The sequence below is a fragment of the Canis aureus genome, chromosome 13 (assembly GCF_053574225.1).
Source record: "Canis aureus isolate CA01 chromosome 13, VMU_Caureus_v.1.0, whole genome shotgun sequence".
NCBI classification, from domain to species: Eukaryota; Metazoa; Chordata; class Mammalia; order Carnivora; family Canidae; genus Canis; species Canis aureus.
In genome coordinates, this window is record NC_135623.1 from 18,505,862 (window position 1) to 18,521,139 (window position 15,278).

The window sequence follows — 15,278 nt, forward strand, 5'->3', positions numbered from 1 at the left end:
TGAAAGCAGACGCTCACCCAGGTGCCCCAGAAACTTGTTTTTTTTTTTTTTTATTTTTTTTTTAATTTTTATTTATTTATGATAGTCACAGAGAGAGAGAGAGAGGCAGAGACACAGGCAGAGGGAGAAGCAGGCTCCATGCACCGGGAGCCCGATGTGGGATTCGATCCCGGGTCTCCAGGATCGTGCCCTGGGCCAAAGGCAGGCGCCAAACCACTGCGCCACCCAGGGATCCCTAATGGAAACAGACTTAGAGTCAGAAGACTCAGGTTCAAGCTCCAATACAATAATGTACAAGGTGTATACATGTGCCTTGTGAATTGTTTTAATGGAAACTTTTAACAACTCAGCTAATATTTTTGAGCCTAGATTTTTTTTATTTGTATGACGGGTGCTATAATAATATTTACTTCATCGGGAGGGGGTTATGAAGCTTACTTTTGAAATGTATTCTTTCATTTATTCATTCAATTGATTCAACAAATACATGCTAAGATCCTATTATGTGTCAATAACTGTACTGGCATTAGAGATGCAACAGTGAACAAGATGTACAAATTCTAAAATTAAAAATATAAAAGCACAAGTCAGATGTTAATATTTTATTTTATTGTAGTGGGTCCAGAAATTTTATTTGCTGCTCATAGACAAGATGTAATATCTTCCTTTCTGTAAAACATCTCTGGTCTTCCTCAAGATTTCAGTGTGCTAGAAAGCTTGAAATTAAAAGCAAAAACAAACAAACAAAAAAAACAGTAACACTGAATTATTCCATACCAGCAACTTAATCCTATGCCATAACCAAACCATCCCTTTATGTATACATTGCTCTTTAGTAAAATTATCTGATCTTTCAGATTCTGCTTCCTTATCCTTCTTTCCTCCTCCCTTCAAAACCAGTATCTGGTGTATTGATCTTATGGCAAAAGGAACACTAGAACTTTGAATCCATAAGGTGTTCTCTGAATCATCCTTGATCTTGGCTATGAAATGGGAGGTCTGGGTTGCTCCTCAGACAGGACACCATCAAGGTGTACCAGGTCATCTGTCATCTGTTATAGTCATCTGAGGTCATCTGTTATAGTTAACTTGGGCTGCTATAACAATTACAATAGACTAGCTGGCTCAAACAGCAAACGTTTTTTTCTTATAGTCCTGGAGGCTAGATGCCCAGGATCAAGGTGCTGGCTGATTAAGTTTTTGGTAAGAATCTGCTTCCTGATTTTTCAGGAAGCCACTATTCTTGCTGGTGTTCATATTTTGGAGACAGAGATCATCTCTCTCATGTCTTCCCTTATAAGGGCACTAATACCATTCACGAGGGTTCTATCCTCATGCCCCACTTCCAAATATTATCACATTGGGAATTTGAGCTTCAGCATTTTAATTTTGAGGGGAACACAATCATTCAGTCCATAATAGTATCTGCTTATAATGCCTACTGTTGGTGATCTTCTTGGTCCCTCTTTCTTTCTCTCTTAATTGATCAGAGCTTTCAAATCTTCTCTAGAAAACATACCCTCATGTGGTCTGTCCCAGGTAGTTTGCCCTGCCATGAGGACCTGTCATTAGCAAACTCCCAGCCAGATTCTCGATTAATTGTTAAGTTCTCTTGTGGTGAAATATGGGAATTCCTAATTCTTGTTCATATCCCACAGGAACCAAGTTTTTGTTATAGGGGTAGCCTAGAAGAAGTCTGTTTTATAAGTCCTAAATTGAAAATAGAATACCCTTTAGGCTGTTTCTTTCATACATTTTTAAGGTGTCTTTAAAATCTCACACCTCAAACAGACATGCACATAACTAGTAAATTTCACATTGTCAGGAATCAGGATTTGAACTCAGGTCTCTATAACTCCAAAGCTCATGCTTTTAATAATTATCCTACATAGCAGTTGCTTCTTTTCCATGGGGTGTATACTCCAAGGCCCCCAGTGGATGCCTGAAACCACAGATAGTATCATAGTATCAAACCCTATAAATATTATGTTTTTTTCCTATACATGCATACCTATGATAAATTTTAATGATTTAAGATAGACTCAGTAAGAGATTAACAATAACAATAAAATAGAACGATCATAACAATATGATCATATATATGTGTGTATATGTATATAAAATGGACTATTACTCAGCCTTCAAAAAGAATGAAATCATGGATAGAACTGGGGTGTATTATGCTGAGCACAATAAGTCAATCAGAGAATGACAAATACAATATTATTTCATTCATATGTGGAATCTAAGAAACAAAACAGGAACATAGGGGAAGGGAGAGAAAAATAAGATGAAATCAGAGAGGAAGACAAACCATAAGAGACTCTTAACTCTAGGAAACAAATTGAGAGTTGCTGGAGGGGAGGTGGGTCGAGGATGGGGTAACTGGATGATGGGCATTAAGGAGGGCACTGGATGTAATGACCACTAGGTGTTATATTCAACTGATGAATTACCAAACTCTATATCTGAAATTAATGATATACTACTATATGTTAACTCATTGAATTTAAATAAGTTTAAAAAGTTATATGAATGTGGGGTCTCTCTCTCACACACACATACTCTCTCTCAAAATATCATATTGTATAGGCATACCTTGGAGGTATTACAGATTTGATTTCAGACTACCATACTAAAGCAAATATTCACAATAAAGCAAGCCAAATGAATTTTTTGGTTTCCCAGTGCATATTAAAGTTATATTTACACTCTGCTGTCATCTGTTAAATGTGCAATAGCATTATGTCTAAAGAAAAACGATGTACATTCCTTAATTTAAAAATACTTTATTGGTAAAAATGCTAACCATCATCTGAACTTTCAGGAAATCATACTCTTTTTGCTCGTGGAGGACCTTGCCTCCATGTTGATGGCTGCTGTTGGATCAGGGTAGTGGCTGCTGAAGGCTGGGGTGGTTGTGGCAATTTCTTAAAATAAGACAGCAATCAAGTTTACTGCTTCAAGTGACTCTTTCATGAACTATTTCTCTGTAGTGTGCAAAGTGGTTTGATAGCATCCTACCCACGGTTGAACTTCTTTGAAAATTGGAGTTGATCTCAATCCTGCCACTGTTTTATCAAAGGTTTATGTGCTATTCTGAATCTTTTGCTGTCATTTGAACAATCTTCACAGCATCTTCACCAGAAGTATATTCCATCACAGGAAACCACTTTCATCCATAAAAAAAACAATTCATCTGTTCAGATTTTATCATGAGATTGCAGTAGCTCATTCCCATCTTCAGACTCCACTTCTAGTTCCAGTTCTCTTGCTCGTTACACCACATCCGCAGTTACTTATTTCACTAAAGTCTTGATCCCCTCAAAGTCATTCATGAGAGCTGAAGTAAACTTCTTCCAAACTCCTGCGAATGTTCATATTTTGACCTCTTCCCGGGAATCATGAATGCTCTTAATGTCATCAAAAATGGTGAATCCTTTTCAAATTTTCAATTTACTTTTCCCAGAGCCATTAAAGGAATCACTACCTATGGCATCTATAGTTTCATGAAATGGATTTCTTAATTAATAAGACTTAAAAGTTGATATTTCTGTTTGATCCATGGACTGCAGAATGGATGTTTTGTTTGCAGTCATGGAAACAATATTAATCTCATTGTACGTCTCCATCAGCACCCTTGGTGGACCAGATACACTATCAATAAGCAGTAGGGCTTTGAAAGAAATCTTTTTCTGGGCAGAAGGTCTCAACAGTAAGCTTAAAATACTCAGTAAACCATGTTGTAAACAGATATGCTACCATTCAGACTTTGTTTTTCCATTTATAGAGCATAGGAAGAGTGGATTTAGCATACTTTTTAAGGGCTTTATGATTGTCAGAATTCAACATGAGCTTTGGCTTCAAATTAAGGTCACCAGATGCATTAGCCTCTATCAAGAGAGTCAGCCTGTCATTTGAAGCTGTGCTACCAGGCATTGACTTCTCCTCTCCATCTATGATAGTGCTAGATGGCCTCTTCCAGGATAAGGCTGTTTTGTCTACATGGAAAATCTGTGGTTTACAGTAGCCACTTTCATTAATGTTTTTTAGCTTTGTCTTCTGGATAACGCTGCAGCTTCTGTCAGCACTTGATGCTTCATCTTGAACTTTTATATTAAACCTCATGGACCAGTGTCTGCTAGCTTCCAACTTTTCTTCTGCAGCTTCCTCACCTTTCTCAGCCTTCACAGAATTGAAGAGAATCAGGGCCTTGCTCTGGATTAGGCTTTGGATTGAGGGAATGTTGTGGCCAATTGTTTTATCGAGACCACTAAAACTTTATCCATATCAGCAATAAGATATCCATAATAGCAATAAGCCTATTTCATTTTCTTTTCAAATGTATGTTCACTGGAGTAGCACTTTTAATTTCCTTCAAGAATCTTTCTTTACATTCACAACTTGGCTGTTTGGTGCAAGAGGCCTAACTTTTGGCCTGTTTTGGCTTTCAATATACTTTCCCCACTAAATGTAATCGTTTTTAGCTTTTGATTTCACATGAAAGACATGCAACTCTTCCTCTCACTCAAACACTCAGAGTCCATTTTAGGGTTATTAATTGGCCTAATTTCAATATTGTTATGTCTTAGGGAATGGGGAGGCCTTAAGAAAGAGAGATACAGAGGAACTCCTGGCCAGTGGATTTGTCAGAACACACACATTTATCAGTTAAGTTTGTTATCTTATGTGAGCATAATCCATGGCACCCCAAAACAATCACAATAATAACATCAAAGACCACAGATCATCATAACAAATACGATAATGATGAAACATTTGAAATATTTCAAGAATTACCAAAATGTGACAGAGAAACACAAAGTGAGCAAATGTTGTTGGAAAAATGACACCAATAGACTTGCTTGATACAGGGTTGCCCCAAACCTTTAATTTGTTAAGAAAAAACAAAAAACAAAAACAACAACCACAATACCGCAATATTCTTGAAGTACAGTAAAGTGAAGCAGGATAAAATGAGATATGCGGTATTGTACTCACCTTTCCTCTTGCAATGTTGTGAGATGATAAAATGCCTATGTGATGAAGTAATTTTAATGATGTAGCTATTGTGACATAGCATTAAGCTGATTTTGACCTTCTGACCATGCATCAGGAGGATCATCTTCTTCCAGACTGTGATTAACAGCAGGTAACTAAAACCATGGAAAGTGAAACTGCAGATAAAAGCATGGTCTACTGGGTAGAGAAGTCTCTTTGGAAGCATATACTAGTATTGTTAGGTTCACATTCTGATAGATACTTCGAACTGAAAAGTATCTTAGAGGTCATTGTTTCATTCTTAATTTGAAAAATTAGAAAAGACCCATAGATGAATGATTCATTTAGGGTTGCACAGAGCCTGTGGGCTTCTGGGTTTTCCTTCATCTGGGCATTGAGAAGCTCATACATACAAGAAACTCTCACCTGGGCCCCAGTGCTTTCCCTCCTCTGTCAATAGCAATTTGGACTTGAATGTCAACTCTAGCACTTACTAATTGAGACATTTACTGAAATCTTCTAAGCCTCAGCATCCTCATCAATAATATGGAGAATATCATATCCTAACTTGTATTTATTAGGATAAAAGGAGAATAACCATATAAAATGCCTAGCACAGAGAAGAAACTCAATAAATAGTAGAGTCTTTCTTTCCTGATTCTTTGTTGTTACTTCCTGGAGGTCTCCTAGCTGCTGACTTTGAAATCATGCCTACTGTGTCAGTTGAGCCCTGCCTACTCCGTGAACATTGCCTGATTCCCTGGATTTGGCCCATTGTCAGCTTGGACTTATGATCCCTAATCCCATTGTGAGCGTCTGGGACCCTAAGCTGCCTGATGTGACTTCTACCCTAGCAGATGTTTTCTTATCCCTTTCTACCAGCTGTTCAGTCTTGTTAGAGCTTTATGCCTCTTGACTCATTGCCAGTCCGAACTTAGTGACCTTACGATCTGTGATGGTTATTATGATGCACCAACCATATTCCCCTTCAAGGAAGACTTATTGCCCCACCTCCTAGGAGTGTTTTCAGCAGACAGACTTCAGCTGTAAGCTATAACACAGGCCACAGTTATGCCTCTTCCTAGGGATTCCACATCAAATAACTGATTCATGGAGGCCCAATTTGGAACAACTCTCAAAGACCATTCTAGCTCCATAGCTCCCCAATGGTATATAGCTGAGACTGCCCTTGGGCTTGCATCATGACTCAGTTTTCCCTCCATCCTCTCCTCCTTCCATCCCTGCCCTTCCGTAAGCATTGATCCCAAGGTACTCCATATACATCTTGAGTGCTAATATCGATTTCAGTTTCTGCTTTATGAGTCTATGAAAAAGGTCCCCTCAAACTGCTCCCATTTCCTATCACTGTGAATTCTGATTTTGCCTGATAGATCCTGGACTGTTATTGCTGGCACACTAGACTGAGTGTGTGTGTGTGTGTGTGTGTGCGCGCATGTGTGTGTGTGCATGTGTGTGACTGTGTATGTGTAAAAGACAGATGAACACTCTTGCTGGTCTGGTATCAAAAAAGCCAAAGCTACAGGGAGAACTTTTCATAACTTTCTGCTCCTAGATGGTGTTTTAGAGAAGTTAGCAATCAGTTGGGCTTTAATCTTGAACAACCCTCTGTTCTTCTTGTGTGAGCCTTACTCTGACAGGTCCTGACACTAGGAACACAGGTTAAATTAGACCTACTTTTGTCCTGAAAGTGTCATGATCTAGGGTGAGAGGCAGGTATTATATAAATAAATTATAGTAAGGAATGGTAAGTGCAATGAAAGAGATACTTCCTATCCTGAGGAACTTAGATTATAACGTTTCCTGGCAGACTCATTCTAATGATGAAACTAAGTCACATCACACAATGCCTGGCACAGAGGAGACAATTATTGAATCAAATCATCTTATTTTGCAGGTTAGGAGATTGGGGGCCTAAAGCATTGAGTGACTTGCTTATGATCCCATAGAACGTAATGGCCCAGCTGAGACTAGAACTCAAGTCTCTAGATCCACACTCTATGACTTTTTTGCACCATGCACTTTGCCTCAAGAAGGTAAAGTGTGTGTGTGTGTGTGTGTGTGCATGCATGTACACGTGCATACATGCACACACACACTCTATCTGCTAGTATTGTTTTCAGACCTAAACTGGGAAACTGGCTGCCTCCCTTACAATTTAAGCACACTGTATATGTGGTTTCAGGCTGTGTTTTGGAGGCTCCTTTGTTTTTTACTAAAATGAGCCCAGCAGCTGGGCAGTATTTCTGTTCCCACATCATATTCCCCCTTCACGCTTAGTGGAATGGCAGAGAAGCATCAGACCGCAGCAGTGACATTTATATGAAAAGAACCCATTGTGTCCTTTGTAAGGAATAGCACATAGCTCTAAGCCATACTGCTTTCCCATTTGCCTTCCTCTGGGAGGCCCTGGCAAGAGCTTGGCCCGCCGGAGGGAGCTGCCTGAGTCCTCATGCCGGAAATTATATTCCGTAATTAAAATCAATAGCAAAACAGACACACAGCAGAAAGGTCATAGAACACAACAGAAAACCATTGAGTAGCATATTGCCAGGTATCAAAATAGATTTTTGAACTTTTGTTTAATCTGCAAATGCCGAAAGCCATCCATGGGTGAGAGGCAGTGTGCCCCAAACCCTAGCCTCACCTAGGGAAGGGTTTAGCTAAACAAGCCTCCTGCTTAAATCCTTCAAAGCCCAGCCTCTTCAGTCCAGCAGTGCTCCTTTAAAGTCTCTGACTACCTTCACATTATTAAGCCAGTGGACTCCTCACCCTGGAGATCTGTTCACAGCCTGTGTCCTGAAGCCCTCACCTTAGCCTACCCAGGGCTCCATTCCTTACATGCCTCTTGGAATCTCTGCTTTCTGACCTATTGGTGTGACTATACCACACTTTTCTCTTTATATATGATAATTGATGTTACTTTTCTGGCATTTTTCCATTCTTCTCATATCTCAGGCTGCTTCAGCCCTGGTCTAAACCAGCTCGGTCTCTGGGATTTTTTTTTTCTACTGCAGCCTTGTGTCTTCCTTGTTCAGAGAACTAGGGCTCAGGCATAACTTCCCCTTCTCCCCTCCATATGCATTCCCCAGTGAAATCTTCCTCCTCATTCAGCTATAACATGTATGCTAATCTTCTGTATGTGCCAATCATGGAGCCGGGGGTATTCACATATTATGTTTAATTCCTACAGATTATAGTTAACCCCATAGCCACTCATTTTACAGATGATCTTTTTTTTTTTTTAAGGCAAATTTTTTTAATAGTATACAGTAAACTTTAAATTACAAGCAGCCTACTCAAAAACAAGTATGGAAGAATTAGAAAATATAATTACTCCTTAGAGAAAAGCCACAAATTAAACTACCAGCAGAGCGGACTTGAAAGGTTATCTGTGAATATTTTCAATCGCAAGAAGAAAGCTTCAAGGAAAGGGGACTTTTTATAAAGTTATACCTCCACACCAGAGAACAAGGATGTAAAAGAAGTACCCTACCTCTACCCACCCCATCCCTGCAGCTAGGAAAAGAAACATCCCTTTGTTTTAATAAACGGGAGAGTCTGTGGAAAGCAAGGCAGGCATCCCAGCTTGAGGACCAGAGGAAAGGGACTAAATACCTTCAGGTTTCATTCCTATGGAAAGAATGATGTGGTGGAGATTCTTAGAAATGCAAAAACTAGATGTGTTAGGTAACTGGTACAGATGATCTTAGAATGAAGTGATTTGTGATATTCCAGCAAGTCAGTGACAGAGCCAGAATTCAAATCCATGTCTGCTGTCTCCCAGACCAAGGTTGCTCCACAACAGCAGAGCTATCTTGTCCTTGCAGAAACAAACATAAAAATACAACATGCTGAAAAAAAAAAAATACAACATGCTGTATTTTTCAAACGGGTGGAATAATATGTCCACTGAGTCATGAGGTCCACAGTAGGAAAGTGCCTAAACAACAGGCATGAAAGACTTTAAGACTTTTCTGCAATCCTAAAGGTAGCAGACCTTGTTAAATTTTTGCTTAGGACCAAAATCATTCTCATTTTTAAACACTGGACCCTAGGCAAATACCCTTTGGCTTTGAGACATTCATGGTGGCCCCCCAGAGGGTCCATCCAGTAGCCTCAGTAAGTTCAACTTTGGTTTGTTTTTAAACTTTTTATTGAAATATAATATGCAAACATAAAAGTGCACATATAAGTATACGGCTTGATGAATTTTCAGTCTGAATATGCCTATGTAACCAGCATCCTAATTAAGAAACAGAACATTACCAGAATCTCAGAAGCCCTCTTTGTGTTCCGCTCCCCCAAGGATAACCATTATCCTGACTTAGTCCCACAATTTATTTATCTGTTGTATTGGTTTTTTTTTTTTTTTTTTTTTTTTATGATAGTCACACAGAGAGAGAGAGAGAGGCAGAGACACAGGCAGAGGGAGAAGCAGGCTCCATGCACCGGGAGCCCGACGTGGGATTCGATCCCGGGTCTCCAGGATCGCGCCCTGGGCCAAAGACAGGCGCCAAACCGCTGCGCCACCCAGGGATCCCTATCTGTTGTATTGTTGATGGCACTTGGGTACTTCCTATTTTTGTATATTACAAATAGTATTGTAGAATATTATTGAAGAAGTCTTTTTGCACATATATATGCATGTATTCTATTGGGGATATAAAAGAATTGGTCAGCCATCAAGTATATGTATTGTGTTAGTTTCCTGTTGTTGCTATAACAAATTACCACAAACTTAGTGGCCTAAAGCAATACAAATTTATTATCTTACAATTCTGTCAGTAAGAAGTCCAAAATGAGTCTTATGGGGTTAAAATTAAGGTGATGACAGGGCTGGCTCCTTCTGGAATCTCCAACAAGAAATCTGTCTCCTTGTCTTTTCTACCTTTTAAAGCTACATTCCTTGCACCTTCGTCTCATAGCTCCTTCCTCCTTCAAATCTTTCTTTGCTTCTGTCTTTACAGTGCCTTCTCTCTTACAAGAATCGTTGTGATTACATCAGGTCCTCCCAGATAATACAGAATAATCTCCCCCTCTCAAGATCCCAATTTAATCACATCTGTAAAGTATTTTTTGCTGTACAGGGTAACATTTGTAGGTTCCCGTGATTAGGATGTGGACATCCTTGAGGAGTCTGACATTCTTCAGCCTGCCACAGTTATGTTCCACTTTATAAATATTGTCCGTACTACCAGGTCATACTCCTACCAGCAATATAGGAGAATTCCGGTTGTTCCACATCCTCATCAACTCTTGATCTATTCCATCCTTTTCACTTTGCCCAGCTTTTCTTCCCTGTCTAGCTCAAAACTATTCTGGAAAGTCACACTTTCTGTATCAACAGTTATGCCCGTGCCCTCCCTTTCCCTCTCTAAGCACAGTAATTCTTCCTCATTGCTATTTCTGTTAAGAAGGGACATTTTAAAAAATGAGTTCTACCCTACAGCGAAATGGGAAGCCTTATGAGGTGATAAACATTTTGTCACTAAAGGTATTCAAGCATATGCTAGACAAACGTTTGTAGGAAAACTGTAGAGGCAAATTCAATATTGGATAGAGGTGTTCCCTTAGCAAGCCAGAGATTGAAAGGACTTAGGTTTTGGTTTTGACTTCCCTATTTACCACATAGCCACAAGCAACTTCCTTAACTTCTGTGAGCTTCAGTTTCCTTATTTTTACACCGAGAGTATTACTACGTGCATTTGCTGTGATGATAAAATGCCACCTCCTCTGAGTTACCTAGTCCCATAACCATTTCTGTATCATGGGGATATATATTTTTAAACACAGTTGCCTATACTTTTATTATAGCACTGATCACATTGGACTGTAATGAAATACTACTTACTGCTTCTTGCATGAGTCTTCAAATTCTACAAAGGCTGCTATTTTATAGGGTGTGTAATAATGTATTTTCTGTGCTTAGTAGAATAAGTGGCACATGGTAGGTGTGCAACAAAGGCATGAATCTTATTTCCATCATGGGACTGGTCTGAGAATCTAGTATGGTATTGGCTAAAAACACTTTTAAAATTTCAGAACACTTCCAAGATGCATTGTGTCATTCCTGTCATTAATATCTTGTTGGTCCAGGCGGTAAGTCTCTGGGTCCGTCACTGAAGCCAAATGGAGCACCCTCATCAAGGAAGGATTATGAGAAGGGAGTGACATCTGTCCCATCTGAATTTCTCTTTGAGGAACATGGGGTGTTCTCTACAGGACACTATTTCTGCCTCTCTGAAGAGTAGCTCTAATTACTGGTGATAATTAGTTGCAATTTAAGGTCCTCCGGGCAATTTGTGGAAGTGCAAATTGCATCTAGGCTCTCTAGGATTTGATGTCCTTTCCCTTGATGTCTCGTACCATCTCTCTTCCTGTGAAATAGGAGCAAAAGAAGGAAAAGGTGCCTGAATGGGGCCAAAACCTAAAGGTCAGCTTCACAAAGGGCCTCCTTTGCACTCTCCTCTGCAGAATAAACCTCAAGTGCCATTCAGGTGGCTGCAAACATTTGAGCAGTCAGAGAAGGAGCCATTTATTCTTTCATTCCTTTGACAAATGTTTGAGAGTTTTCTCTGTGCTAAGTGCTGATGATGCAGAGGTGGGCACATGTGGGCCATGCCCTTAAGTTCCTCACAGTCTAGTGGAACAGATAGATAGGAAAATAGACAACTGCGAGATAATCAGATGATGATGCCAGAAAGAAAAATAACAAACAGGAGTGACAATGACAACTACCACTTAATGCCCAGATAATAGCCTAAATATTCTACATTTGTTTTCTCTAATCTTTATCATAGCCTTAAAATATCAAAATTCCCTTTTTTAAGTTGAGGAAAATGAGGCTCAGGGAAGTAACTGGAAAGTTAGAGGCAAGTTTGGTGAGGTAACTGAAGTGAAGGAAGGACAGGAAGGCTCTCTGAGCCTGAACTCACAGAATGTTTGGATAAAGAGACGGCTAAGCTGCAAGGTGAACTTGAGAAAATCAGCCCAACAAACCTGTCCTGGACTTGCTTTCTCATCTTTTGCTCTGCATTTACCAGGTTCCACCCTCAGAACATCATCCTTTATCTTAACATAAAGAGTTAGAGAATAGAGAGTTCTGTTACATGGAATGTTTCCCATCATCTTTTTATGCTTTCAGTTACGTTGAACACATCTTAGAGATTAGCACTATTGGCAGCTGCCCCTGTGGCCCTCCTCTTGATCAAAATCTGGCTTGACTTTGAGCTGATCTCTTACCTTCTAAAATTGGAGTAATGGGGATCCCTGGGTGGCTCAGCGGTTTGGTGCCTGCCTTTGGCCCGGGGCGCGATCCTGGAGTCCCAGGATCGAGTCCCATGTCGGACTCCTGGCATGGAGTCTGCTTCTCCCTCTGCCTGTGTCTCTGCCTCTCTTTCTCTCTCTACGTCTATCATGAATAAATAAATAAAATCTTAAAAAATAAAATAAAATAAAATTGGAGTAATGATAATACTGCTGCCCCTAAATCCAGCCTCCTTTACTGCCAGTTTCCCTAGGGACAGACTGTGCTAAGCATGTGGGCCCAATGGAAAAGGTTATTATTCTTCATGGGTTGAAGTTTTCAGGTTTCCTATTTCCAGCTCCTCTGCCCCTTCTTTGGGCTTTAGAGTACATCAGACCTGGGGAGTGGTTTCTCCTCTATTGGAGGCATAAAGCAAACAACAGACAACAACAAACCAACAAACCATTGGCCTTCCTTTCCTTTTCTGTGCTAAGACAGAGAAATACCATTTGGAGGATAGGGACCTTTGGTATGACAGGTGCCTTTGTCTGGAGGAATAAAGAATGATAGGTCAGGGCCCAGAGGGGAGAAAGCAAAGGACTACTTGCTTAGGGCTAGTTTCAGGCTCTGATTGTGAGACATGAAGGCAAAGCAGTTCTTAAATGGAAAAGGAGCAAGGACATTTGAAAGAAGCCCTATTTAAGAATAAAAATGAACAGATGATACCTTCTATTTCCTGAGCATTTTTAAGGCGCCAAGCACTCTCATATAATCTTTGCATATTTTATTTACCACAATCCTCAAATAACTCTATGAGATACAGATTATTTTACCCATTTTATAGACAAAGAAACAGGCTCAGAGACTTTAAGATGTTACAAAATCACACAGCCAGTTAACTATAGAGCTGGGGCTTTAATCTAGGTCCCTCTAACTCAAAGGGTTATGTTCTTTTCACATGGTGTGCTATTTCTGTTCCTATGGGATTAGTCATTCCAGATAAAAATGATTTAAAGTTACTGAATATACCTTGGAAGTTTCCAAAGCACAATCCTTTTTGTTGTTTTAAATGAGTTGTTTGTTTTACATTCCCTTGAGTTTGGAGGTAATATGTAGTTAATGAATGAATTAAATAATTGATTAAACCCATTTTTTCTATTAACATTATAATAGTACTTCCATTAATATGAAAATATGAATGTGTCTCAGAGAAGTTTCCTTTGACATTATAATGACTATATTAAAATTTCAAATATAATAATGAAATTCTAATTGTTTTAGAGAAACAATTAAAAAAGGCTATATATAAATGCTCTGAAAGAACTATGGGATGTTCATGAAGTACCAAAGAGGAATTTTTAGAGAAGTTGTTATGAAAAAAAAAGCACATAATTTTCATTAAAGTGGGCTGTAATTGCAAAATAATAATCATTTAAAGAGAATCTTTTCTTTGAAGTATTATAGTGAACAAAACAAGAATTGGCAGGTTAAAACACAATGTGGCAATTGAGACAAAGTAGTATAATCCAAATTCAGGCTTATTCATAGCTTTTCATGACCTTCTTTAAGTAGGTATGCAGGATATATTCAATTTGTCCCTCCTGATCTTCTCTCCATCCTTTTTCCATACTATTTTACACTTCATCACCAGGCCTGCCTGTGTGGATTACATCAACAGTCTCCCTTGACCTATGATTTCTCTTAGGTTCCAGTCAATCAGGGGTGCCATTAAAAGACAGACGGAGGGAGAAATGTAAAGTTGTGTCATGTATTTCTCCAGTTTTCACCCTGAGGAGTGGTACTGGCTGCCTATGTCCTTTGTCACTTTTGTAATTGGTACTCAACACAGCTTCTCAGCTTCCCAGGTCTGGTAACCATTCCTTCCCCTCTTCCCTTCCTGCCTCCAGGTGGTATCTGGCCTCTGGGTGCAACACTATCCATCTGGTTTTTCTGCACTCTGCTTCCACCTTTGAAAATAGTCTTACATTAAACTGTCTTATGCATTAGCTTGTTTGAGTGTGCCACCTTGTTTCCTGCTGTGACTCTTGAGTTTTAACCAGGTGTTGGTGTTTTGTTTACTCGTTTGCCTTGGTTTTGGTTTTGGTTTCTTTGGGTTTGTTTTCACAAAATCATGAAATTGTCTCGAGTCAAGTACTAAATTTTAAGCAAGTCCCGTCATCTTTCTGGACTTTAATCATACTATCTTTAAATTGAGGATAAAAATTTCTATATCACAGGTTTTTATGAAGATTAAATAAAGTAAACTGGTAAAGCATTTAGCACAATTATTGGCACATAGTAGATGCTTTGAAAATACTGGTTTCTTCTTCCTTTCTTTTCTTAGTTGCTTAGTATTTTAAGCTTAGTACTTTATTTGTCAAAGGATAATATATGATTTGGGGGAAGTGATAGAGCAGGCAAAGTTTTGGTAAATGTGACAATGAGTTTTTAGGCACTGGAAATATTTAAGCCCAGGTTGGGAGCTACTTGGCAAAGTGCTAATTCTGGGAACTAAACTGAAAAGCCAGTCTAGATGAATGGAGATTTCAGCCCCTTCTCCATTATGAAAACCCAGCTCTACCATTTTTGAAGCAGGAATCAATTACTTAGATAGGATTCTCTTGTAAGTGCCCACATTGCAAGGGGTAAGATTTCAAAGTGATCCTGTTTCTGGGCCTACTCACACATTCTCAGCTGGTTTCTCTACCATCCCTTGAAGAGAACATTAAAAGTGGCCTTGCTGAATGAAATAAGCCAGACTGACAAAGACAAATATTGCATGGTATCACTTATATGTGGAATATTTTTTTAAAAATTGAACTCATGTGGTTCCTGGGTGGCCCAATTAGTTAAGTATACAACTCTTGATTTCAGCTTAGGCCATGATCTTAGGGTTATGGGACCAAGCTCCACATTGGTCTCCACACTGGGTATGGAGCCTGCTTAGCATTCTTCCCCCCTGCTACTCCCCCTGCCTCTCTCCCTCTCTTAAAAAAAAAAAAATGTACTC

General features: G+C 39.3%; 1 protein-coding gene and 1 long non-coding RNA gene across 12 annotated transcripts in view; one reads left to right on the forward strand and one right to left on the reverse strand.

Annotated features, from left to right (window-relative positions):
- Positions 1 to 15,278, forward strand: part of LOC144281984 (BEN domain-containing protein 5) — a 1,369,676-nt gene that overhangs the window by 844,198 nt on the left and 510,200 nt on the right. The window lies entirely within an intron of this gene.
- Positions 593 to 12,081, reverse strand: LOC144281988 (uncharacterized). Its single transcript, XR_013350360.1, has 3 exons — positions 12,022 to 12,081; positions 5,002 to 5,156; positions 593 to 716 (listed from the first exon to the last, which is right to left on the reverse strand). It is a non-coding gene; the product is annotated as an uncharacterized LOC144281988 (long non-coding RNA).